The sequence below is a fragment of the Pinus tabuliformis genome, chromosome 2_2 (genome assembly GCF_031772625.1).
Source record: "Pinus tabuliformis cultivar Carrire ecotype Pingquan chromosome 2_2, CPIR1, whole genome shotgun sequence".
Taxonomy (NCBI): Eukaryota; Viridiplantae; Streptophyta; class Pinopsida; order Pinales; family Pinaceae; genus Pinus; species Pinus tabuliformis.
This window is the reverse complement of record NC_142300.1, coordinates 1051902448-1051928184: the sequence shown is the minus strand read 5'-3', so window position 1 is coordinate 1051928184 and position 25737 is coordinate 1051902448.

The window sequence follows — 25737 nt, the reverse complement described above, 5'->3', positions numbered from 1 at the left end:
TCTAACTTGCTCTGTCCAACACTTAGCCAATTAAAGCCTCAACCAACCTCCTAATTCCTTGCACAATCCTGGAGGAATTAACCCCTACAAGATAGGATAAATTCTATATTTCCTTACACAATAGCTTCAGGAATTGATCACTTACTCAGCGCAAAAGCTCTGTACACTCAACAATATGCAAATATAAATAAAAACATACCTTTTCCTCCACCTCAACTAGGAAATTTTAATTCCATGCATGGCTGGGTCTATTTTTAGTTGATTGACTAGTTAACTGAGAGATCAGTGAGTTAACAATAGTCTCAAGTACTCAACTGACCTTCAACTGACTCAACTAATGACTAGAGCTTAGATAAATGAGTTTAACTAGCAATAACTCAACTAGATTGCTAAATCTGAGCAATCACTACATGCACAACTCTACTTCTAGCCTCTAACTTGAAGTTACCAAGTAAACAAATAGACAAAGCCACATCACACAAGTTAACTACAATCCATGACATCTTGTTGATGTGGAAAATCCAATTACTCAATTTGGCTAAGGCATAAGTCAAAATTGATCCTTTTTATTTCTATAATTTCTAACACTCCCTTTTAGAAATAAAAGGGTTTTTCACAATCCCAATCGAGCTCCTGTGGAATGTATTGTAGCACTATCTCTCACTATTGTTGTTTCTACTACAACAAATGCAATTGGGAAGCATCCAAAATAGTAAATCAATTGTCTCTGAGCTGCAACTATCTCCTGAGTCTCTGACTGCTACTAGTCTCTGCCTGTCTACTGGGAAAATCTGCACTGTTGTTGATTTTGCACTCTGCCTCTTGCACTACTATCAACACTGCTTTGTGCTCCTCAGCATTTGGTTCCAACTAGTTTGCAACTGTTGCTCAGTATCTCACTGCATCAATTGACATTGATTCTTCTACTACTGAATACTATGGGACCTTGTAACAAGGGTAATGATCCTTGAGTAGAGTATTTCCTATGGACCCTGCCCAAATCTTTGCAACTGTGGGACTAGGGCTCTACATCGCCCCACTTCACTCCTGGAGGTATGGCTACAATTCCTCCCTCCGAACTAGCATGTTCCATCTTGAGACCTCTATCCTACTCTCACTCAACCATCACATCTCTACTCTAAGGAATATCTACCTTGCTCCTCAAGGCTACACATGCATCTTCCTCCAATTTGTAGAGGCTCTTGATCCTGACACCAAATTTTTTGATTTGACCTGAAGCAAAATCCTTGAGGTAGGTCATCCCATTGCGGAATACTACATCATACCATTTGTCTTCGATCCTTAATTTTTTCATCAAACCAAGCTTTTTGCACCAATGTTGTTTTTAAATAGCTCAATGAGGGTCTTCCACATAGCAAATGGAGTTTCATTGCCATGCAAGTTCAAAACCACATGATCTTTGACACCCTCCAAAATAATCCTCTTACCTCTTGTTGTGTCTTTCTTCCACTGAGCAAGTGTGTTTGCATTTGATGTTGTTGATTTTAGAACATCAATTTGTGTATATTCCCATATTTTGTTGTCACCTAGGACAACTTCCATCTCGTCTTTCGAAGCACAAAAAATCGAGGTACCCTCCAATGCATACTCAAGCCTCAATCCATTGAAAGAGAATTTTCCTACATTGAAGAGAATACGCACCAAAAAACTCTGCAAATCGAAATTTCTCTGAGAGAATATCTATACCAAGGGTTCTATGTAGTCTTCCATAACTCTGATAACATGTAGACATTTGCTACTGCTAATGAAATCAAGAGACACAAATTCTACTCTACTAATTTGTGGAATGGAAATAAAAGTTTAGAAACACATGCAATGACATGTAACCATTAAAACACCACAAGAACACAATGATTTATAGGGTAACCCAACTAGGATAAACCCCTCTTCTTCTTTGCATTAATTCAGATGAAAAGAGAAACAATTACAATGTCTTGCTTCAACTTTGAAGCACACTCTACACTGCAATCCTATTCTCCTGCTTCTTGACTTTCTTTGGCCAACACTTAGCCAATTCAAGCCTCAACCAACCTCTTAATTCCTTGCGCAGTCCTAGAGGAATTAGTCCCCCAAAAATAGGAGAACTTCTATATTTCCCTGCACAATAGCTTCAGGAATTGATCAGTTGCTCAGTGAAAAAGCATTGTACACTCAACAATATACAAGTATAAATACAAAGTTTCCTTTCCCTCCACCTTAACTAGGAAATTCAAATTCCATGAATGACATGGTCTATTTTTAGTTGATTGACTAGTTAACTCAAAGATCAGTGAGTAAACGACAATCTTAACTGCTCAATTGACCTTCAATTGAATCAACTAATGACTAGAGGTCAGATAACTGAGTTTAATTAACAGTAACTCCACTAGATTTCTAAATATTAGCAATCACTACATGCGAAAATATGCTTCTAGCCCAAAAATTGAATTTACTGAGTAAACAAGTGGACAAAGCCATGTCACACAAGTTAACTACAATCTAACTCATCCTACATATGTGGAAAATGGAATTACTCAATTTGACTAAGGCACAAGTCAAAATTGTGCCTTTTTTCTTGCTACAATTTCTAACACGGTTTTTCTCCTTCTCTCGTCTTGATATGATGGTACCCACTCTTTAAATCTATTTTTGATAAAAATATTGCACCACCCAAACAATCCATTATATCATTTATGCACCATTCAAAAAATCCATTATATCATCCATACGAGGTATGGGAAATCTGTACTTGTTTGTTATCTTGTTGATAGCTCTTGATCCAATACACATTCTCTAACCTCCATCTTTCTTTGAATTAAAAACCAGCAACAAAAGGGCTCAAACTTTTTCTAATCATTCATTTGTCAAACAGTTCCTGAACTTGCTTTTGAATTTCTTATTTTCCGTAAGTGTCATCTTATAGGATGCTTTGTTGGGTAAACTAGCTCCAGAAATTAGATCTATGTGATGGGTGATGCTCCTTACAAGTGGTAAGGCATTTTGCAACTCATCAACGATAACATCTAATAATGATTGAATTCTAGTAGGAAACTTGTTCTTATTGAATGTGTAAGGACAGTTCTAGGCTTACCAATTAAAGAAAATTGTAAATATTCTTTCCTTTTGACTTCTTGTAATAGCTTATTCCCGATCATCATAAACATGCTTGGTCTTGCTTCCTCCTTAACTATCTTTTCCTCCAAGGGAAAATAACACGTGCGCACAGTTATCCTTTTCAAAAGAATAAGTGTTTCTTCTTCCATCATGGAGAAACCATGTGGAAAATATCCATAGGCATGATGTCACACAACACTTTGTCCTTGTAGCTGCCAATATGGAACTCTACTTTTCTTTGTTCATTTACCAACATATAGTGTCCTTTTTGCAACTAGGAAACTTGATAAGGAGTGGGATGTGCCATCCTTTGGAAGCCTAGCTACTCTTCCATCATTGTAGAGACCAAATTATCAGTGCTTCCATTATCTATGATCACCTCACAACATTTTCATTATAGAGAGTATATGTGCAGCCAATGTGGGGATATTTATGATGAAGCAGGCTACAAAGTGGTTCAAATCCCAATGCTTGGAGCTTACCCTGCACCTATGTCTTTTGCAGTTAAAAAAGAGGAACGCTCTGCTGTTACACAAGAATCAATAGGACCTTCAAAAACTCCAAAAAGCGAAGCTAATCTACACGAACCGTGGCCTACAACAATTGTTAAATCCGAAGCTCTTGTTAAATTTGAAGCTCCTGTTCTTATTAGTAAAGGTGTTCAAACTCTACCTCTTGATACAACTGTCAAATCTGAACGCCCTACTGTTACACAAGAACCAGTGGGACCTTCAAAAATTCCAAAAGGTGAAGCTAATCTACAGGAACCTTGGCCTACAACAATTGTTAAATCCAAAGCTCCTATTCTTATTAGTAAAGGTGTTCAAACTCTGCCTCTTGATACAATTGTCAAATCTGAAGCTCTTATTTTTATTAGTACTTCTACTCAAACTCTGCCTTTTGAAGCAACTAAATCTGAAGTTCTTGATAAAACTACTCAAATTGTGCCTATTGCTCAACCCGTCCTCTCTGTTTTTATTAGTGAAGCTGTTCAAACTTTGCCTCATGATGCAATTGTTCTTTTGGATCAATCTACTCAAACTCTGTGTATTGATGAACCTGCCCCTCTTGGCAAGATCAGTACCCCTACTTTTGTGGAACAAGCCACTCAGACTCTACCTCAGCCTACCACTTGCAATGTTGGAACACAAACTCAACCAAGGAATGAGCAGGTAATAATGAACAAATAGAAGGAGTCTGCTATTACACATCGCAAAATTTTGTAGGAGCACAAACTACTTTGGCTGAACCACGTATATTCAGACTGGGAAGTTTTAGAGCAAACAAGTGCCCATAAGAAGCAGAATGAGGAGTTAAAAAGAAAATTGCTCTTGATGTTCGATTGGGTACAAAAATTGTTGGCTGCTAGGAAACCATCCCTAAATTACTCTCTTTTCCGTACAGAATGATTTGCATTCATTTAGATAAAAGAAATGAAATATGGAAGACCCTATGCAGTGTTCAAACTAGCAGATTTTGTTCAAACTTTTGCAGAAGCCTCTACTAGTGATTAGCGTTTACTATGTGAGTTATATCTTCATAATGAAGCCATTCCTAAGGACAGACAATTTAATCTTAATCCTCTTGTTGGTGATATCCAGATTCGGGCACTCGTCGCCTTTCTTGCCAACAAGATTACGTGGCAAAATGCTTTTCTAGCTGCTAGGCATAATGAAGATAACCGTCTCCTTTGGATATAGCCAGAACCACAGAATGTTGCCATCTTTGTTTCAGAATATTATCAATTTTTGAAGAAACCAGAGATGATTCAACATATGCAGCAACTACAGGCAACAGTACTTCATGATTGTAAACAATTTATTAAATCTAAAGAGATTGCTACCCTAAAAGTAAATAACATGTTTTAGCAACAATCTTTTGAGGAAAGGCAGAAGCATAATCCATTTAGTCCTACCAATTTTGAGACAACAATCTTCCGGGTACCAAGTTACATCAAATGTGTCCAACAATGCACTGAAAATTGGATAGGTTATCAGTTCCATTTTCCCATTCTGTGGATGCGAGTAGAGAAGTATCAGGCTCATCATAGGTTACCCAAAAAAATTGGAGCAGCAGCCTGGCAAAGGCTACAATATGTTCAAGGATTCAAAGCCCCAATAGACAGTGCTTTCTACAGCTAGTGCTTAAGTAATTTGCACGCCAAGAGTCAGTATCCGGATTCAGATTTAGATTGAAGTTGCTTGAGGACATGCAACCCTTTTAGTTGGGGGGATGTTAGGACCCTATAATGTACCTTTTTGCTCATATTTTTTGCTATCATTACATCTTTTTTTCGTTCATATTTAAGTCTGGGTTATCACCTTAATCTATTTTTCCAAAAGTATATATCTTGTTTCTTCTCTTTGCTATATGTTTAATTTGTTTTACATGTAATTTTACATTACTTTAATACTTAGTCATTAATCAGAAATATATAGTTGCTAAAACAGTTTGAAGGCTGCAGTTAATATATCGTTGTTGCTTGAAGACCATGTTGCTAAAACAATTAAACAATACACAAATTCTGTTGCTGAAACAGTTCGTGATTTGCGATGCTGAAACAGTGTTTCATATACATCAGTAACAAGAAAAGATAATTAAAGGCGCTGTTACACTGGCCGTAACAACTGTACCTCAAAGCCAGCACCATTATAACCACTGTAACAACATTTTGCTACGGAGGATCAGAATATCTTATTCCAGCATAGAAGATTAGATCAAAATAAGAATAGGATTTGTATGTACACATGTAATCATATACTTAATTGTATTAAGAGGATTCTCCTCTTTAAATAGAGGAGAAATCAACATTAGAGGGGGATTACGGAAGGCTTAGCTAGAAGGGAATTACAGAGAAGGAGCGTGTTTACTTTTGATATTGTAACTTATTACATTGAACAGATGAATAAAAGATCATTTTGAGAATTTCTTCTTAGTTCCTTTTCATTTCTAGGGAATCTTGTGAGAAGGAGAGGTCCCACCTTCCTAATAAGATTCACCCATTAGTTTCTGTAGTGTGTTAATTATTGCTTTTATTCATACCTTGTTAAACTCTATTTTGTTGAAACTCTATTATGCGTTATTTATGTACTGATAGAACTCTGCTATCTATTGTTGAAACTCTGTTTCAACTGATTGTTGCATCGTTTTCATACAATTCATTCCTAGGTAATTGTTGATCATTTCAATTGGTAATTCTGTTTGCATAATGAGTTTATGAAAGTGTGATAGTCAGAGAAAGGTGCTGAAGATTCCTACTTTGGGGAATAGGGTCCTGTTTTCTGTTACAATGTAGTTAGTCTTCTCTTTTGTAGATTGTTGAAAGGTTCATTTTTCTTAGGTTGTTGTTTCTTAATATAATCCAGGATTCTTCTGATAATTGTTTTCCTTTGAATCTTGAATCCTGCAATAGAAAGATTGTTTTTACTGTAATTCATAGTAAAACGTCAGTCTGTTCAAAGCAAGGTGTGATTAGTGTAATTTTTACTACAAGTTTGGATTGCTTTTGAGATTGAACATATACAGTGTGTGATTGCCTTTGAAATAAACAGACTTTCTTGGGTTGACAATTTATGTAACACTTGATTGTTTTAATTAATAAACAATTATAATGACCAACATGTTCATGGCTAAGATTAAGGTCCATAATATGGAACAAAATAAGAAGCACTAAGAGGGCAAGAATATTTGAACCTTGAACTTAAAGAAAGATGAGGGACAAAGGGCTCATAAGTGTTATACATTGCGCCAAAGTGGTATTCCTACAGCTACAACCATATAAACAAATGTCCCTCAAGCAAGCTAAGAAGGATAATAAGTTATCACCAAAGTATTATGGTCCATACAAGGTGTTGCAAAATATTGGTACTATGGCATACAAATTGGAGCTTCCCGCAACTTCTCGAGTGTACCCAGTTTTCTATGTTTCATGTTTAAAGAAGGTTATAGGTGACAAGCTCCTAGTTCAAATAATATTTCCTGAACTTGACGAGGAAGGAAAAATCATATTGGAACCGGACGTAATCACAAAAACAAGAACTCGACAGCTATGAAATCGATCAATTTCGGGGTATCTCATCAAGTGGAAGAACTTATCCGCTGAAGATTCCACATGGGAAGATGAAAATTTTATACAGAAGCATCCACAACTACTCAAGTATTGAGGACAATGCTTTTTGGAAGGAGAGGGGCATGTTAGGCCCTTATAATACTAGTGATTTCCCCATTACTATTTTTTGGTCACTTTAATTTCTTATTAATTTAAACAACCAAGTGCTACATGAATTGTCAACCCAAAGAAGTCTGTTTGTTTCAACAGCAATCACACACTGTATATGCTCAATCCCAAAAACAATAAAAATTTGTAGTAACAATTACACTAATCACACCTTGCTTTAAACAAACTGAAGTTCTATTCTGAGTTATAGCAAAAACAATCTTTCTATTGAAGACAATTATCAAAAGAATCTTGGATTACATTAAAAAGAACAATCTAGGAAAAGAAATCAATCTGCAGAGGAAAAGACTAATTGTGTTATAACAGAGAACATGATGCTATTCCCCAAGCAGGAATCTTCAACACCTGTTTCTGATTACCATGCTTCGCAAATTCACTCTATAAACCCAATGACCAATTGAAATAATCACTGATTACCTATGAATGAATTTATGAAAACAATGAAATAATCAAATAAAAACAGAGTTTCAGCAATGAATACAGAGTTCCAATAATGCATAAGTAATTTCGGCAAACAGAGTTTGACATGACATGAATAAAAAATAACACTTAACACGCTACATAAATGAATGGGTGAATCTTGTGAGGAAGGTGGGCCCTTTCCTTCTCAAAAGATTCCCTAGAAAAAGGAACTAAGAAATGCTTAGAACAATATTTTATTCATCTGTCAATGTATCATATTACAAAATGATTCAAGTTTCTTTACTTTCAGCTAGACCTTCCCGTAGTCTCCCCTCCCCCCCGCTAATACTGATGTCTCCTATTTAAAGAGGAGACATCTATTATACATTTGATTACACTATAAATCCTATTCTTAACCCGATATGCTAAAATAGGATAATTGGTTCTTCCATTAGAAAAATGCTGTTACAATGGTTGTAACAATGCCGACTTTGGAATGTAGTTGTTGCAGCCAGTGTAACAGTGCCTTCGCTGATTTCTTCTTATTGCTACCGAATCTGAAATGCAAATCACGGGCTGTTTCAGCAACAGGATTTGCGCACTATTCTAACTATTTCAGCAACGTAGATCGCAATGATAAATTTGCAATCTTCAGACTGTTTCAGCAACTATATATTTCCGATCAATGGTTAATTATGAAAGTAATGTAAAATTATATGTAAAACAAATTAAACATATAGTAACGAGAAGAAATGTTATATACCTTTGGAAAATTGATTAAAGTGATAACATAGACTTTAAATATGGATTGAAAAAGGATGGAACGATAGCAAAATATATGATAAAAAAGGTACAATGTAGGGTCCTAACATCCCTCCAACTGAAAGGGTTGCATGTCCTCATGCAACTTCACTCTGAATCCGATTCTGCGTACTAGCTCTTAGAGTGCAAATTACTTAAGCAGTGACTATAGAAGGTACTGTTAGTTATATCTCTGAACCATTGCACATTTTGCAACCTCTGCCATGCTGCTGCTTCTTCTTTTTTAGTCAACCTGTAATGAGCCTTATATTCCTGTGCTGACATCCATAGAAGAGGAAAACGAAAATGATACCCTATCCAATTCAACGCATTGCTGAACACATCTGATATAATCGGGTACCCTTAAGATTGCTGCTTCAAAATTAGGGGGGACTAAAGGGGTTATACTCCTACATTTCCTTAGAGGACTGTTGCCAGAATAAGTTGTTTGCTTTTAAGGCAGCAACTTCCTCCGTCTTAACAAAATGTTGGCAGTCTTGTAACACTGTTGCTTGTAGTTGCCTGGTGTGTTCAACCATCCCTGGTTTTTTCAAAAATTGATGATACTCTGCAACAAAAATGGTAGGATTTTGTGGCTCTGGCCGAATCCATAGGAAACGGTTGTCTTCATTATGCCTTGCTTCAAGAAAGACAGTCTGCCATGTGATTTGATTAACAAGGAAGGAGGCAAATGCCCTGATCTGAACATCACCAACCAAAGGGTTAAGATTGATTTTTTTATTTTCATGGATAGATTCATTGTGGAGATACAACTCACAGATAATGTTGATCACTCGTGAATGTTTTTGCGAAAGTTTTCACAAACTGTTCGGGTCCAAATACTTCATGAGGTCTCCCATCTTTAATTTCCTTTATTTGAAAAAACGCTAAGCATTCTGCAAGAAAAAGAGAATAATTGGAAGATGGTTTCCTGGCAGCTAATAATTTCTGAACCAAATCAAACATAAGGATCACTTTACTTTTTAGCTCTCTATTCTCTTTCTTCTATTCGCGAAAATGTTGGAGTACTTGCTCCAAGACTTCCCAGTTTGAATATATATGATTTTGCCAAAGTAATTTATGCTCCTGCAAGATCTTATCTTGCGAAATAACATATTCTTTCTTTCATTTGTCCATTATTTGGTGCTTATCTTGAGATTCACTTTGTTTTTCAATACTGCAAGTGGTAGGCTGAGGTATAGTCTGAGTAGAAATAGGATCTTCAGTTTTAATAGTTACATTAGGCCAAGGTACTTGTGGTTTAGTTTCTTTTTCACAAATTTTTTAAGGCCCTACTGGTTCTTGTGTTACAGTAGGGCGTTCCTCTTTGATTGCAGAAGACGTGGATGTAGGGGAGGCTCCAGGCAGTGGAATTTCGACCATTTTATACCCTGCTTGATGATAAATGTTACCGCATTGGCTGCACATATGTTCCTTAAACTGATCTTTCTTTGTATTTTTCTCAGCCAAGGATGTTGTATGGACTAAAGTGTACAAATTAAGCTCTTTGTCGTAGGCTTCCCTTGCCATTACTAATTCCTACTTATAAGCTTCGAATTCTGATTTTAGAAACTCGTTTTTCTGTAAAGGGGAAGCCAGGGTGATTGGGCTTTGTGTAACAGTCACAGTCTCAGTCGCTGGTTCTTGTGTGCCAGCTACTGAATGAGTAGCTGGTTCTTGTGTAACAGCTACGTGATGTACAACATCCTCGACATCTAGATTTTGTATATTAGCAGCTGGTTCTTGTGTTACATCGATAGCTGGTTTTTGTGTGGTAGCGATCACTGGTTCTTGTGTGGAAACCACTGAATGAGTAGCTGGTTCTTGTGTGACAGCTACTTGTTCTGAAAGAAATAGTGTCGTAAAAGTCTGGGCATTTGGTTCTTGTGTTTCAGTGCCCGAGGGTGAGACAGATAAAGATTCCTAGACTTGGGACTGTGGTGGGGTATGGGCTTTTAGATGAATAGGTTGAGAATTTAGGATAGTGGCAACAGTTGCCGCTTCAGTTGACGTCCTCATTCGTCTTCGGGGTAAAAAGGCAGGGAGAGTAGTAATTTTCCTTTTGTGAGTGGGTTTTTTTTTTAGGGAGAGGGATATTAGAAATGGTAGCTGCTTTGGTTGAGGCCCTAGTTCGTTTTCTTGATAGGAAAACAGTCTTAGTTTGCCTTTTTCTTTTTAGAATAGAGAGGGGAAGGTTATCTTTAGAATCATCACTAGGGATATGAAGAGTAAGATTAGATGATTTTGCTGAATTGTGGGATGGAGTTGATATGGTGGGAGGGTCAATTGGATCAATTGGCTCTGCTGGTGGAATTTGTGGAGGGTTAGGGATTTTCTCTGGTCGCTGCTCGTGGGTTTTTTCAAGGATTTCTTGAGGATTTTCAGCAACTTGCTGAGAGATTTTAGCAGCTTCTTGAGAGATTTCAACAGCTTGCTCAGGGTCTAGGGGTGGATTATTTAGAGGAAGGTTTTGTTGAGCAAAACCTCTCTGAATCAGTAGCTGAACAAGACGGTGATGGGTGAGGGAAATGAGTGGAAATTTTACCTGTCTGTAGTAATGTGACATATTTTTTAGACACCCAAGTAAATAATAAGGAATATTTAATAGTCGACCATGTCTCAAATGATTTAATAAGACAAAATTACGCTGATAGACTACTTGGTAGTGACCTTCACAAGTAAGGTAATGTTTGATGAATTCAACAACCTTCGACCACGGAGGCAGTAATGAGTGAAGTCGAACATCCTGGCCTTTGGGCTCTGTTATCACTTAGGTTGTCCCCGAAGGTTAAGAAAGGGATACGGCCGAGGTAACCACTGACCAACTTTGGATTGCAGGTTCTAGCCAACCTGCAATCAGAGAGGGCTCTCTCTTTTGATTTAACTTTGTTTTAAAGGATTTTAGGCTAGGTCTTGGGTTGAGGGGGTTCTTTGTTATGTTTTGGTGGGAAAATTGAGTCTTCAAGAGGAGAGGCAGGGTATAGTCCAAACTTCTTGAACCATTGGGCGTGGAGTCGAGGATGAGAAGGCTGTTATGTTTCTTTATACACAGAGAAGGAAAATGGAGCAGGATAGATGAGGTCGAAGCAGCTTTCAGGTTCTATGGATGGAAGAGGTGTTAAGCACTGAGAGGCACTTAAGAATCTTTCAGTCAACTTAACAGCGAAAATAACAAGGCGCTACCTAGGGGCAATTAAGAATCCCTAGACAATTGGCCGGCACAAGTGAACTGGGGTAAACACGAGCCAGAAGGAATTCGATATTCATAACCAATTCAGTCAGAAGAAAACATCAAGAAATAGCAGAAATTGAGCATAGAGAGTATTTAACTAGTTCTAGGCTATTCTTTCTTTCTGCTACTTAGATAATGGCAAAACACATGAACAGAGATAGGAGGCACTTATTGCTTCAGGCCGCAGCACAGGAATTCCATCTTCAGCTTCCCAAAACATTCATCAATAACAGATAGTTCTTTCTCCAAGCTTTCAGCAATCTTTGATTATGAAAAACTCAGGTATACAGTGCGAGTCTCCAATGAAACTTTCAATTGACCAACCCTTAACACTATACAGAGGGTGGTATATATAGGGCAAAACCTTCTATCTACTGCTTTTATTACAATCTGACCTAATCAGGTCATTTAACAACATTTATTGACCTAACTCTATCTGGAATTAAATGCAAAAATTTCTTGAGCGGCGCTGAGGGTCTCCGTATTGGAAATGAGTGAATGATGTTTGTCCTTGGCGGCTTGCTGTAGTGTCTTTTGAAATAAATATGTATGGGTTTCTGTTCCTTGATGTCTGCTCGCATTTAAGTTTGAGCTGTGATTTAAGTGCAGGAATGGGCTTTGGCTGCCTGATTTGACTTCCTGAGGGGCTCATTAATTCTTAGCTGCATCGAGCCACCAAAATGTCTTCGGCTGATACTCTTTGGCGTCTCCTCCTTCTCTGATACTCTTTGACAAAATCTGGGCTGCTGATCTGCTGTACTGCTTGTCTAATCTCCAGTAAATGGCCGCTGCTCGGCCTCTGTATCATCTGGAATTGTCTTCTGATCATTTTGGTATGCTCTGTGAAGAAAACGGATCATTTATGCGCCTTTTCGGGCTGCATGGGGCGAAGATTCCTTGAATATTCCCTCTGGCCCAAAAAATCCTGCGATGAGCGATTTGCGCTAATCGCTCATCAAAAACTGCTTCAGAATTTGATTCCGGGGCTCCGAAGTGCGATTTTCGCGCCTCTGCGTCAAATAGGGCTGATGACGTCAGCATTGTACGGCGGGTGACGTCAGCATGACATCAACAGGGCGACGTGGCGGGATGACGTCATCACGTACGGTCGATGACGTGGCAGGTACGGTGGCGGGACACGTGGCAGTGACGTGGCAGGAGGCCACGCAGGCGGGTGACTGTACAGGGGAGGTGACGTGGACATGACTGCGCAGGGGGGTGACGTCACTGGTCAGGGCGGTAAGCGGTAAATGGCGCACCGCTTATGGGGGATGGTGGTTTCGGTGGGAGGGGCTCCGCCACAGCCCGGCGCATGACGCGTGGCGGGAGTACGGCGGCAATACCGCCCATCTCCCGGACGCTAAAGCGGGCGCTTTGGAGATGGGACGGCCCGCCCACCGTAGATCTGTGGGGCGGGGGATCTAACGGTTGGCGGCAGATGCGAGGTGACGGCAGGTTAGTGCGGGCATATGCGCAGTATATTCCTTTTATAATATTTGCGCGGGTGGGTTTAAACTTTAGGGAAGGCGGAGTTTGCGTGTTAAATGGGTATTGTGAGCGCGGGTTAGTGTATTTACACTTGGGACTTTAGGGATAAGGGGTAAAAACGTGGGTTTTGAGGGTTTATGAGCGGGGGAAATGGTTACTAGCTGACCAGATGTCAGACTAGCCCCAGGACACTGGTGGGCTAAAAACAGTCCCAGGTGGACTGTGATTTCCCTGACTTAGAAAAATATGGCTATATTGCCAGGGAGGGGTATTTACATAGGGGATTTATATACATGATTAAAATAGGGGAAAGGACAAATTGTTAGGGGAGCTATATAATAAAGTTAAAAGTTAATATGGAGATGAATAGAGGGCGCTAAGGTGTGGGACCTCATGCCATTTGGGGAAAAGAAGGCTCACAGATGATGAGTGAGCAGTCCTTGAGTGAAGCAGATCCTCACCAAGGCTAATGTCATGGAAATGATGAAACTAAGAGGCTCAAGCAGATCTTGACCTCTTGGGGGAGGTTAGTAAGTGACTTGGGGAAATGAGAAGGAGGGGGAGTTAGTGAATTCCAGCTTGAGTACCTCCACTTGAAAACTGCATCAGAATTGCGATCTGAAAAGATAAGCCATTGTGAGACACAAAATTGATCATCAATCATGATTCTGCCACATCAAAGCTACTTACCCAGCCTACTATCCTAACATTTTTTCTTCTTTTTGTTTTGGGTGCATTTAGACTTGCAGACCCAGCTTTACAATTTTTTTCTTTTGCAATGCTTTTCCTATCTAAATCTACACTTATTTCTGCCAGGGCCCAGATTAAACAGTTGGGTCCCTTTGATTCTCTACCTATCTACAGATCTGCCAAGATTAAACTGTTTGGACAGATATCATTCTCTATATTCTAAAACAGGAAATTGAAACCTAGGGAGACCAAGTTTAGACTGTTTGGACCTCCCTTAAATGAAAACTCTTCAAAACCGGAACAACTTATCAAAAATAGAACAACAGTGCATCTGGATTGGCACACTCATGTCTTCTTCTGGAAATATGGAACACTGCAGCTTGCAAAGTATGACATATTTGGCATGTAAAAATGTCAATCATGAAAGATGATACCCTGTTGCAACAGGAGGCTAACAAGCTCGACTTGTTCTCTTGGCAGAAGAAAATCATGTTGTGCATTCAAAATAATATGCTTGCGACTAAACCATCGAGTGCCAATGACCGACAGACCTGAAACCTGTGCTATGTCACCCTCTGAGACTGGAATTCGAACTCCCTGGACAATAGAATGATCTTCCTGTAGATTTCGTGCAAATTCAAGGACCTGTTGTGGATCAAATTCCTGAAGTCTCTAAAAATATCCTATCTAGCCTGCCTGCTGAAAAATATGATATGCCTCTGGATATAATTCAAGCAAAGCTATTGAGCCGGGCTCGTGTCAAATAGCAGGTCCTCCCATAGTTAACCAGCTTTGGTAAAATGCACAGTCAAAAACCAAGTTACCGCACTTCGAACAGAGTAAATTTTGCAAATGAGAACATGGAGTAACAGCGAAGAGGCGAGGTAATAAGACAGAATAATGGTAAGAAAAATGACGGTAATTGACTTGGTGTGAAATGATATCGTATAGTTTCGGTATTTCCCCCAACTATGGCTGAAATAATGACTTTAAATGTATGGGGATTGTGGTAATGATGAACATAATCTTCTCATTTAACCATAGTTGAATTGTAATTACACATAATATTTACATACCTCATGTTTACCTTTAATTCATATTTCGAAAAGTATAATGCTCATTCATAATAGATCAACAATAGTCATGGAAGAAGCTTTTGAAATATGAGGGAGATTATATTAGAGGTCTATATAATCATAGGAGAAGGTAGTGAAAGATCAGAATTAGCATAAAAATAATGGAAGAAAGTGATTTTCGTGATGGAAAGTGCTATATGGTGATGTCTCTAAAAAGAAATGGTGTTTCAGCGACGGGAAAATGGGTAAAGGGTGGTGTTTCAGCAACGGGAAAGATAGGGAAAACGTTGCTGAGTATTGTTCCAGGAATGGGAAAAATAGGGAAAATGTTACTGAAGAGTGTTGTTTCATCAATGGGAAAAATAGGGAAAAATGTTGCTGAAGAGTGATGGGAAAAATGGGGAAAATAAATAAGGGGAATTAATGATGGAAATGTCACTTGAGGATGGGGAAATGAACTATGGATGGATTGAAATGAGATGAACAATGCTTCACAAGATGAAGCTTGGATATGCTTGTAGTAGGATTGTCCTTTCCAATAAGCCTTTCTTAAATCTAGAATCTGCAAAATAATCAATTGTAACATGCCAACCCTTGATAGGGATTATTAGTTAAGAAATCTAATCTAATGCTAAAAATACAACGCAAAAAAATTAAATGCAATGAGGGGCAGAAGGCTCCCCCAAAAAGAGATAATGTGAATTTGCCATGCAAGTGGCCTTAAAATCTTCTTTGGAAATCGGTCGCTGGTACAGACGGAGCCGATGACCATTTACTAATAACGGTGTTCTAGAGTCATCAATTGTTAGGAGCCTTAATGTTCCATTGGGAAAAATAGTGTCTATTTTGTAAGGTCCCAACCATCTTGTACGTAGTTTCCCTTGAAAATTTTCAAATCGAGAATCATACAATAAAGCCCAATTACCTTTTTGGAACTGCTTATACTTTATGATTTTATCATGCCATTTTGTTCTTTGTTGTTGGATCATAGTTGTTTGATGAATGACATCTAACCTCTTTTCATCCAATTCCTGAAGCTGCTACAACCTGGCTGTCTGTGCATCAGTCAAATCAAGGCTAACAGCTAAAGCAGTTCATAAGGTTTTAATTTTAAATTCCACAAGAAAAACAACACTTTTACCATAAACCAATTCATAAGGAGAAAATCCTGTAGTATTTCTCTAGGTAGTTCTGTAAGCCCATAGTGCTTCAGGGAGCCTTTGAGACCAATCCTTCATATTTTCCTTCACTGTTTTTGTTAGAATGGCTTCTTTAACTTTGTTTGTACTCTCCACCTATCCATTGGCTTGGGGGTGGTATGGTGTAGTCATTCTATGATGAATATGATATTTTTGAAGAGTGGTTTTTGTTATGCTCCTATACCAATAGGTGTCATATTTCATGATTGACTTGATGAGCTCTGTAATATGTTCATACCTTTTCTTGTTGCAAGGTTTTCCATATTTTAAAAAAAAATCAAAAAATCTAAAAAAATGTAAAGAGGGTATACCCTAAAAAAAATCAAAAGGTGAAAAGAATAAAATGGTCAAAAAATGAGAAGAAATGAACCCCCAAAAAAATAGACCAGGAAAGTGTGCAAGTCTAAATGCCACTACTATTTCATTTATTGTAAATAAATAATTGTGTGCAGCTTGTTAAACTTATGCCACAATTGATGAATAATCAAACTGTTTAAACTTGGCTCATTCATATTTGAATTTCATGTTTTAGAGATAGAGAATAAATATCTAGCCTTGGCAGATAATTAGATAGGTAGAGTAAATAAAAAGGAGTTCAACAGTGTAATCTAAGTCCTTGGATGTAATAAGTTAGATTTAGATAGGCTTCCATATGTAAAAGAAAAAGTGTGATAATGGTTTGCCAGTCCAAGTGCACCCAAATAAAGAAGAAAAAATGTCAGGCTAAAATAGGTAGGGTAGGTAGATGGTGTTGCAGAATTACTTGTGATGAATAATGTCTCTGAAATGTGTCAATTTTCACTTTTATCACAAGTGCAAGACACATTTTACTTGATGTAGTACAAGCAAAACAAGATTAAATAATTGACTTCTCTTTATATTTTTCCCTAAAGATTTTACTAATTCCCCCTAAAGTATTAAGGTATTTGAAAATCAAAGGGGCTCAGAGCCTTTCTCTGACTTCTGGAGGGACCGGACCCTTGGCCCAATGATTTAAAAGCCTAAGTACTTATACTCATCCATAAACTGTTTATTTCATTTCATAAAGTTTCCTAAGTAAAATTCTATTTTACTTAGGAATAATGCACCATTTCACCTTAAAAAAGCCCTTTTCCACTTTAGCCTAAGTCTTAATGTAAATCTGTAATATTTGCTCAGCGCTTATTTTCATTTTATTTAATATTAACTTTTAACTATTATTATATAAATCCCGCCTTATAACCCATTCTCGTATTATGTAAACTATACAAATCCCTGATTTTTTATATATATTCCGCCCCGGTGGTATATAACCACTATATATCGTCAACAGGGATTAATGAATTTACCTGAAATTTATTAATAACTTTTCCTCGCCGCGCTATATGGGATTAATTAACCATTTGGGTTAAATAATAAGCATCCCCCGACCAATCAAAATGCCCCCGATACGATTAAAGTAGTGATAAATACATTGGGCCCGCCACTCATAAAATCCCACCATATCCAACGCCCTTCAGCCGTCTGATCATCCCCTTTTCATCCAACGGTCGATGGCGATATCGCGCCCCCTGGTGACCGCGCTTTAACTCGCGATCACTAGGCGGTTTTCCATCGTACCTCCACTACGCGTCGCGCTGCCAATATGCTCGCTCGCCACCGCTCCAAAACTGCCTAGCCTCGAAAGCGATGTGATACACACTGCTTACCACCCTCCATAAGCGACAAAACGTCATATCTCGCTTGCGTCATCCACCCGAAAAAAGCTCGCCAACCTTGTTTTGTTAAATAAAAAAGAACAAAACATCATTTTCACTATAATACGCTGTGACTCGTGCTCCCATGCAAACAACGTTCGAGTCAACTGTTCCAGTTTCCCAGCTGCCACCTGACTAGAAAATCTACAGCGACACGCTCCACAGCCTGTCATTCAACTTGCCATTGCAAAGTTTACCTCCTAAACACAGATATTTATCCAGTTTACCCTGCAACCCTGTAATTTCGGTTTTCTACTGGAAATTCTACAGAGGCCAAATTCAAGTCTAGAAACAGTCTGTGTTGTCATAAAAAGTCCCAAAATCTGCAGTTTGGTATATTTTCCCACAGAAATCCCGAATTCCATATTGAATCCACAAGAACCAACTATGGAAGCCACTATAGCCCTGAATGTCGCACCCATGAACGCTCCTCATAAAGATTTAAATTATCTATCTCTGGCCGATAAATATTTTCAGATAAAAGATTTAACAGGTGATAGAAACCACCTTCAGGCCTTCTGCAAAATCAGGGATAGTTATTTAAATAAGTCTGATATTTTTGGATTATGGGAATCTAACCTCTCTATGTATTACCTCTCTTCAGTTCATGTTTTCTCAGACATAATTCATCATTGCTGTGCTAATTATGATCTTATCCATAGAGCAGTTATGTCCCCATCCCAAACTGTCCTAATTCCCATAACAGCTCAATCCATCAATGAAATGATACAGTTCCACTCCACTCAGCCTCTTGCTCCTATTTTTGTGGGGTATTTGATTGAAAAATCATCTCAGTTGTCCCACGCAGAAATCAGCTGTATTGCTCAGACCTTTATGCAACCAGAGTGCCAACCCAAAGGTCCACTTCTTTATCTGCAGACCTTCTTCACTGAAACTGGAAGACTCATTATTGATATGATAGCCCTGATTATGAGATTTAAGACTAGTGAATTTGTTGATGATATTACCCTAGTGTTACTATCAATCTTTACTCCAGAACAGCCTCTTGTTGTCGGATATGATTATGCCACTTACATTGCTAACAAAATCCATGATCAATTCCTGAATTTGGATAGGCAAGGAGTTTTCAAATATACATCTTTCATATGTCATCTCATGTAATATTATCAGTTAGATAACTTTCCTTTCCCTATCAAAAAACTTGACAGCAAAGGAAATCCAAGGTCTGTAATCTTTTGGAGTTCAATGTTTCATGATACCTCTGAGTCCCCTTATACGTATAATGAGTTCATTGATTTATTTGTACATCCAGCAACCACTCTGTTGATAGGAGTTTTCCGTCCTAGGATTACTGGTGACATGAAAAAGATTCTCTAGCTCTTTAAGTAGTACAAGATAGGTGACTGGTACCTATACAAAAACAACATAGAAATCATGATGCATGGGTGTGAACTGTGCCTTTTCAAGTTACTCAAGTATGTTCCCATGAGATTATTTGCACTAGAGTATTTCAGACAGATCATAGAGGCAGATTTAGTCCATTTTTGTAGTGCAAAAAAAAAGCTCAGTTAAGAGTTAAGAATCAGCTAGGCTCTTTTGTCATCAACTCTAGAGATGCATGGAAAGAAGCCGAAAAGATTTTAGAAGACCACCTTAAATTAAGAAAGAGTTTTAGGTGGGTACCATATGACCCCAACAGTTTTATATGTGGCAGAAGGACAAAGAACATGTTATCCCCATATATTCATCATAGGATCCCAGAAATTGAGCAGTTTGCAAACTTGGATGAATGGATAGAGGGAACCCTAGTAGAAGATGTTAGTGAACAGGAAAACATGGAAAATGCGATGAAAAATCTTAAGAAAACTCTTGACCTGGATTCTTTTGGGCATGTATTTTTCGAGCTATCTCAAGGGCCAAGAAAGGGGGCATCCATTTCTAGAACCCCTCAACAGCCTCCACAAGGAGCCAACACACCAGCGACAGAAACAACCTATTATCACTCAGATTTTCCTTGAAGCTGTTGGAAGAGGAAAGGGGTTCGAGGTAATCATAAATCAACTTTTAGATATAGAATCTAGCAAATCTGTATCCAGAGAGGGCTCTCTCCTTATGATTTAGCTTGGTTTTGAAAGATATTAGGCTAGTTTTGAAGTTTAGTGGTTTTGTTTAAGTTTGGGTGGTGAGATTATATAGCAGAGGGGTAAAATGAATAGTTTCAAGCCATTGGGCTAATGGAGTCAAAGAATATGGCTTAGCTATACTTGGTTTCTTAACAAAAGATGGCTTCACAGGGCAATATGGTCAAACAGGGAACAAATAACAACTTGGAATAGATGGAGTGGGTTTAAAATGGGTGAAGGGCAGTTAAGAATCCTTCAGCATATTTAAAGAGGGAAATTGAATGATTACTACTAAAGAGTAGTTAAGAATTCTTTAATAAATAATCAAAATAGATGAACTAGAAAACATGAGCAATTAAGATTTCATTGTTTATACCAATTCAGAAGAAAACATGGAGAACAATAACGATTGAAAACAGAGTGCAATCAAGCATATTCTGATTTAATCTTTTTCGTTTATCATTCAGATGTGAAACATAGATGATATAATAAATAAGGAAAACTTTAAAACATAAGGTATAGAAGACTTATTGATCCAGTGTTGATTTAAGAAATCTGTGAAAAGTCCGTTGCTTCAATTCTTTATCCAGCAAGCCATACAAAATTTGGTTCAACAACACTTTATTCCAAAATAATCAATATTACAGCAATGTCTAAGAATCCACCCTCAATACTCCAATTGAGGGGGTATTTATACAAAAAAATCTTTACAAAAATATCTCATAACAGAGTGAGATATGTTCTAGTGATGACTAATTATTTTTACAGAAAAATAGAGACAACTAGTCTCGAGGATAGGAGGAAAGTGAACTGTTGTTGTGTTGTTCCTATTCTCGCTGAAAGTGCTGGAGGCAGGCACTTTTATTTGGCTTGCTGCTATCCTCTTTAATAACTCTGTGCTGGCTGCCCTATTTTGACCAATACTTTTCTTCTGTTCTGATACATTTCAACCTGTTTGACCCCTTTTCATCTTTGTTCATCTTGCTATGGTAAAAGCCCAAAATTTACATTTTACTAAGAGTAAATTTACAAAATTTCTAACATGTCTTCCCACCATTTTTGCTCTGGCAACTTGTGCTTCTGAAGTTTCCTCAGAGTTTCATCAGTTTCTGTATATCTGAAAAAATTAGGCTGGATTTGGAACAAGTGTTTTACCTCATGCTCAATATAGAAAAAGTTCTCCAAGCTGTCATAGAGAACTCGGCCTGTGGGGAGTGCTTTTATTCCTGATGCACTTGTTGATGAACTTGCTTTATTGCCAGCATACTTATTCAATTTGTCTACATAATCTATGTGCTTCATTAACCTGTCATTGATGACCAAAGGACTTGGTAGCCTTTTATTCTGCAAAACTGTGAACTTCTCGATAAAAGAATTAATTTCCACCTGCATATCTTGGCATCTTCTCTCTAGGTTCTGCATTAAAGTCCTCTTGGTTAGCACCCTTTTGATTTCCAAAATGGTGTCTGTTCTGTCTGGGATGTCAAGTTTTTCCAATTTTACCTTAGTTCTGTTATTCAAAAGATGTATAAGCCTGTTGGCTTGTTCAAGCATCTGTCCTAACAAAGCTCTTGTCCTTTGAATTTCTCCATGTGCTGCTTTCACTAAATCATTTTGTTCATAAATCACTTGGATAGATGGCCACACATGATGTTAGCTCAAAGGATTTTCTTGATCTATACCAGGGGCTTGTCAAAAGTGAGCTCTTGTTCTAATGTTTTAACTTTACTTTCTAAAGCTTTAATCTCCCTTGTCTTTTCCACAACGCTTATTTTGGAAATATCATAACTACTTTCTGCCTTAGCCAATTTCTCTTTTACTTGTTTTAATTCTAGAACTTGTAATCTCATTTCTTCCATGGCCTTTATCAATTCTTCAGTGCTCATTTTAGTACTATTGCCTATTGCTGTTGCTGTTGTTGATGCACCTATGACCATCTCTGTTGTGGCTGTTGGGATGTTTGGAACTAATGCTGTTCCAAGTGTAGAAGGGAATGCTGTTGAGACTATGGGGATTACATTAGGAGGCTGAGAGGTCGACTCTCTCTGCTTTTCCTTCAGTTCTTTTTCTAATGCCTGCTTTGTATCATTCAATCTTTCATCGAGTTTCAAGAGGAGGTCCATCATATCTTCTTCAGATTTTTGCTTTATAACCTCAGCAATCTGTGGATGCCTTGAGGGAGGCAGCTTTAGCTGCTTCCTCAAGGCAGCAATATCTTCTTCTTTTTTCTTGATTAATTCTTTTACAACTTTTACATCTTTGGGATCATGTCCCAATCCAATAATGATTTATTCCAATGATTTTATTCTGTTATTCTTGGCCAAAGAGGAGGCTTTCTCCAAATGAAGTTGAGCAGCTGTATTATCCAAGGAATTTTGTAGCTTGTGGGCCATAATTGCTTTGTCAGCCAGTGTGGAAAATACCATTTCGCTAGTTTTCTTGTGAAGTTCAATTTGGTCCATAGGATGAATATCTTTGGCTAAGACCTCCAAATTTGTTCTGATGTAATCTGCTGTTGACTGGGGTTGTTGCACCTTTGGCTTGAAGTAACTCATTATCATTTTGTCCTCTTTGATGTCATAGGCCGACATCAATCTCTGCTGGTTTGTGGGGGCCATTTTCAAGTATTGATTGTAAATTTGAAGTCTGGCAGGATCATTTCTGGCCTTTATTTCTGTGAAGGTTTTCTTTATATCTGAGGCCTCTTTTCCTAGAGTTTTGCGAGATGAAACTTTTGAACTTTGTTGTCTTTCTAGCTCTTGCCTCTGTGAGCTAAGAGATGTTTCTCCCAATGGAGAAGTTTGCTGGCTCACTGCTCTTTCTTCTCTGTGGCTGTCTATAGTCTCTTTCATCATTTCCTCTTCTGACAGAGGGTTCAATCTTTGTCTTTTAGTACCAGGCTGTTCCATGGGTCCACTGGCAGGAGTAGTGGTTTCCCTGTGCCTCTTTTTGCCTCTTTCCTCATTTAGAGGAGTTTGCAATGCTGGAATTTCTGTTGCTATAGTTTGGGCTGGAGGAATTTGTACTTTGTTCTTTGGACATTCCAGGCTGATCTGTCATTGTAGGCTGCTCTGTGGTCTCTACTTCTTTGCCTTTGGAAGTTCTTGTAACTAGTATGCTGGTTTCCTGTGCAGGCTGTTGAGAAGTTCTGGCAGAAGATGTACCAATTTTTGATTGTTGAGGCAGCTTGAATGGTACCTATCCAAAAGCGTCCAGGTCAAAGGTTTTTTCAAGATCTTTCATAGTATTTTCCATATTTTCCTGCTCACTAATCTCTTTTATTTTTCCCTTCTACCCATTCATTTTGATTTGCAAACTGTTCAATTTCTAGAATCCTATGATGTATATAAACTGATAGCCTGTGTTTTGTCCTTCTGTCAGATATGAAACTATTTGGGTCATATGGAACCCACCAAAAACTTTTCTTCAATCTAAAGTTGTCTTCTAAAATCCTTTCAGCTTCTTGCCATGCATCCCTAGAATTGATGACAAAAGGACCTAAATGGTTCTTGATTGTTAGCAGAGCCTTTTTCTTTGTGCTACAAAAATGGACTAAGTCTGCATTTATGATCTGTCTGAAATATTCTAGTGCAAATAATCTCCTTGGCACATATTTAGGTAACTTGAAAGGGAAAAGTTCACACCCACACATTCTGATTTCTGTGTGATTTTGGTACAGGTACCAGTCACTTATCTTGTACTGTTTAGAGAGCTACATAATCTTCTTTATGTCACTAGTGATCCTAGGAGGAGAAACTCCTATAAATAAAGTGGTTTCTGGATGTACAAACCAGTTAATGAACTCATTATAAGTGTAAGGGGACTCACAGGTATTATGAAAGATGGAACTCCAAAAGATTATAGACCTAAGATTTCCTTTGGTGTCTAGTTTCTTAATGGGAAAATGAAAGTTATATGATTGATGGTATAAAAAAAGATAGTACATGAAAGAGGTGTATTGAAAACTCATTCCCTATCCAAATTCAGGAATTGATCATGGATTTTGTTGGCAATATAAGTGGTATAGTCATATTTGAAAGCAACAGGTTGTCCTGGAGTAAAGATTGATAATAAAACTAGGGTGATATCATCAACGAATTCACTTGAGTTAAATTCTATGATTAGGGATATCATATCAAGAATAAGTCTTCCAGTCTTAGTGAAGAAAGCCTTCAGATAGGGAGGTGGACCTTTAGGTTGGTGCTTTGGTGACATGAAGGTTTGAACAATACGAGTCACTTTTGATTTGGACCACTGAGATGCTTTTCAAGTAAATATCCCATGGAAAGAGGAGCAAGGGGCTGAGTGGAGTGGAACTGTATCATTTCATTGATGGATTTAGCGGTTATGGGAAAAAGGACAGTTTGGGATGGGGACATAATAACTCTATGGATGGGATCATAATTAGCACAGTAATGATGAATTATCTCTAGGAAAACGCGAACTGAGGGGAGAAAATACATGGGAAGGTTAGACTCCCACAGTCCAAAAATGCCAGATTTATTTAGATAACTGTCTTTGGCATGGCAGAAGGCTTGAAGATGATTTATATCATTAGGTAAGTCTTTTATCTGAAAATCTTTATCGGCCAGAGATAGATAAGCTAAGTCTTTGTGGGGAGTGTTGAGGGGCGCGACATTCAGAGCTACAGGGGTTTTCATATTTAGTTCTTGTGGATTCAAAATGGAATTCGGGCTTTCTGGGGGAAAATTGACCAAACAACAAGTTTGGGGACTGTTTATGGCAACATAGACTGCTCTAGACTTGGATTTTGGCCCTTTCAGGTAGAATTATCAGTGGAAAACTGAAATTGCATGGTTGTAGGGCAAAATGGATAAACACCTATGTTAAAGAGGAAAACCATACAATGGCGGGTTGCTTGATAGGCTGTGAAGCTCGTGCTGTAGTTTTTCTGGTCAGGTGGCGGTTGAAAAACTGAAACAGTGGACTCAGTCGTTAATTTGAATGGAAACACGGTTTGCAGAGAATAATAGTGAAAATGACGTTTAGTTAGTTTTATTTAACAAAACTAAGGTTGGCGGGTATTTTTGGCTTTATCAGGCAGATGACATAAGCTGGATGTGACGTCTTGTCATTATGCGAATGATGGTAAGTGGTTTGTACCGCACCGCTTTTGCGGCTGGGCAGTTTTGGGCGGGGGTCAGCGAACATATTGGCAGCGCGACACGTGGCGGAGGTCCGGTGGAAAACCGCCTAGTGATCGCGAGTTAAAGCGCGGTCACTAGTGCGGTCGCGATATCGCTATAAGCCGTTGGATGAGAAGGCGGAGATTGAACGACTGACGAGTGTTGGAGATGGCGGGGAGTTAAGTTGTGACGGACTTGATGTATTTAACAACGTTTAATCGTATCGGGGTCAATTATATTGGTTGGGGGTTGGTTATTAATTAACTTAAAGGATTAATTAATCCCATATGACGTGGTGGGGTAGGTTAGTAATAAACTTTGGATAAATTTATTAATCCCTGTTTAAACAACGTTTTATGGTTATATTTAACTGGGGCGGGAATTATATAAAATGTCGGGATTTTAAATTTAATTACATAATACGGGAAGGGTTAAAATTTCTTTGGGAGTTATAAAATAATAGTTAAAGTTAATATGAAATAAAATGATAAGCGCCAAGTTAAAATGTTAGAATTTTACATTTAAAACTTA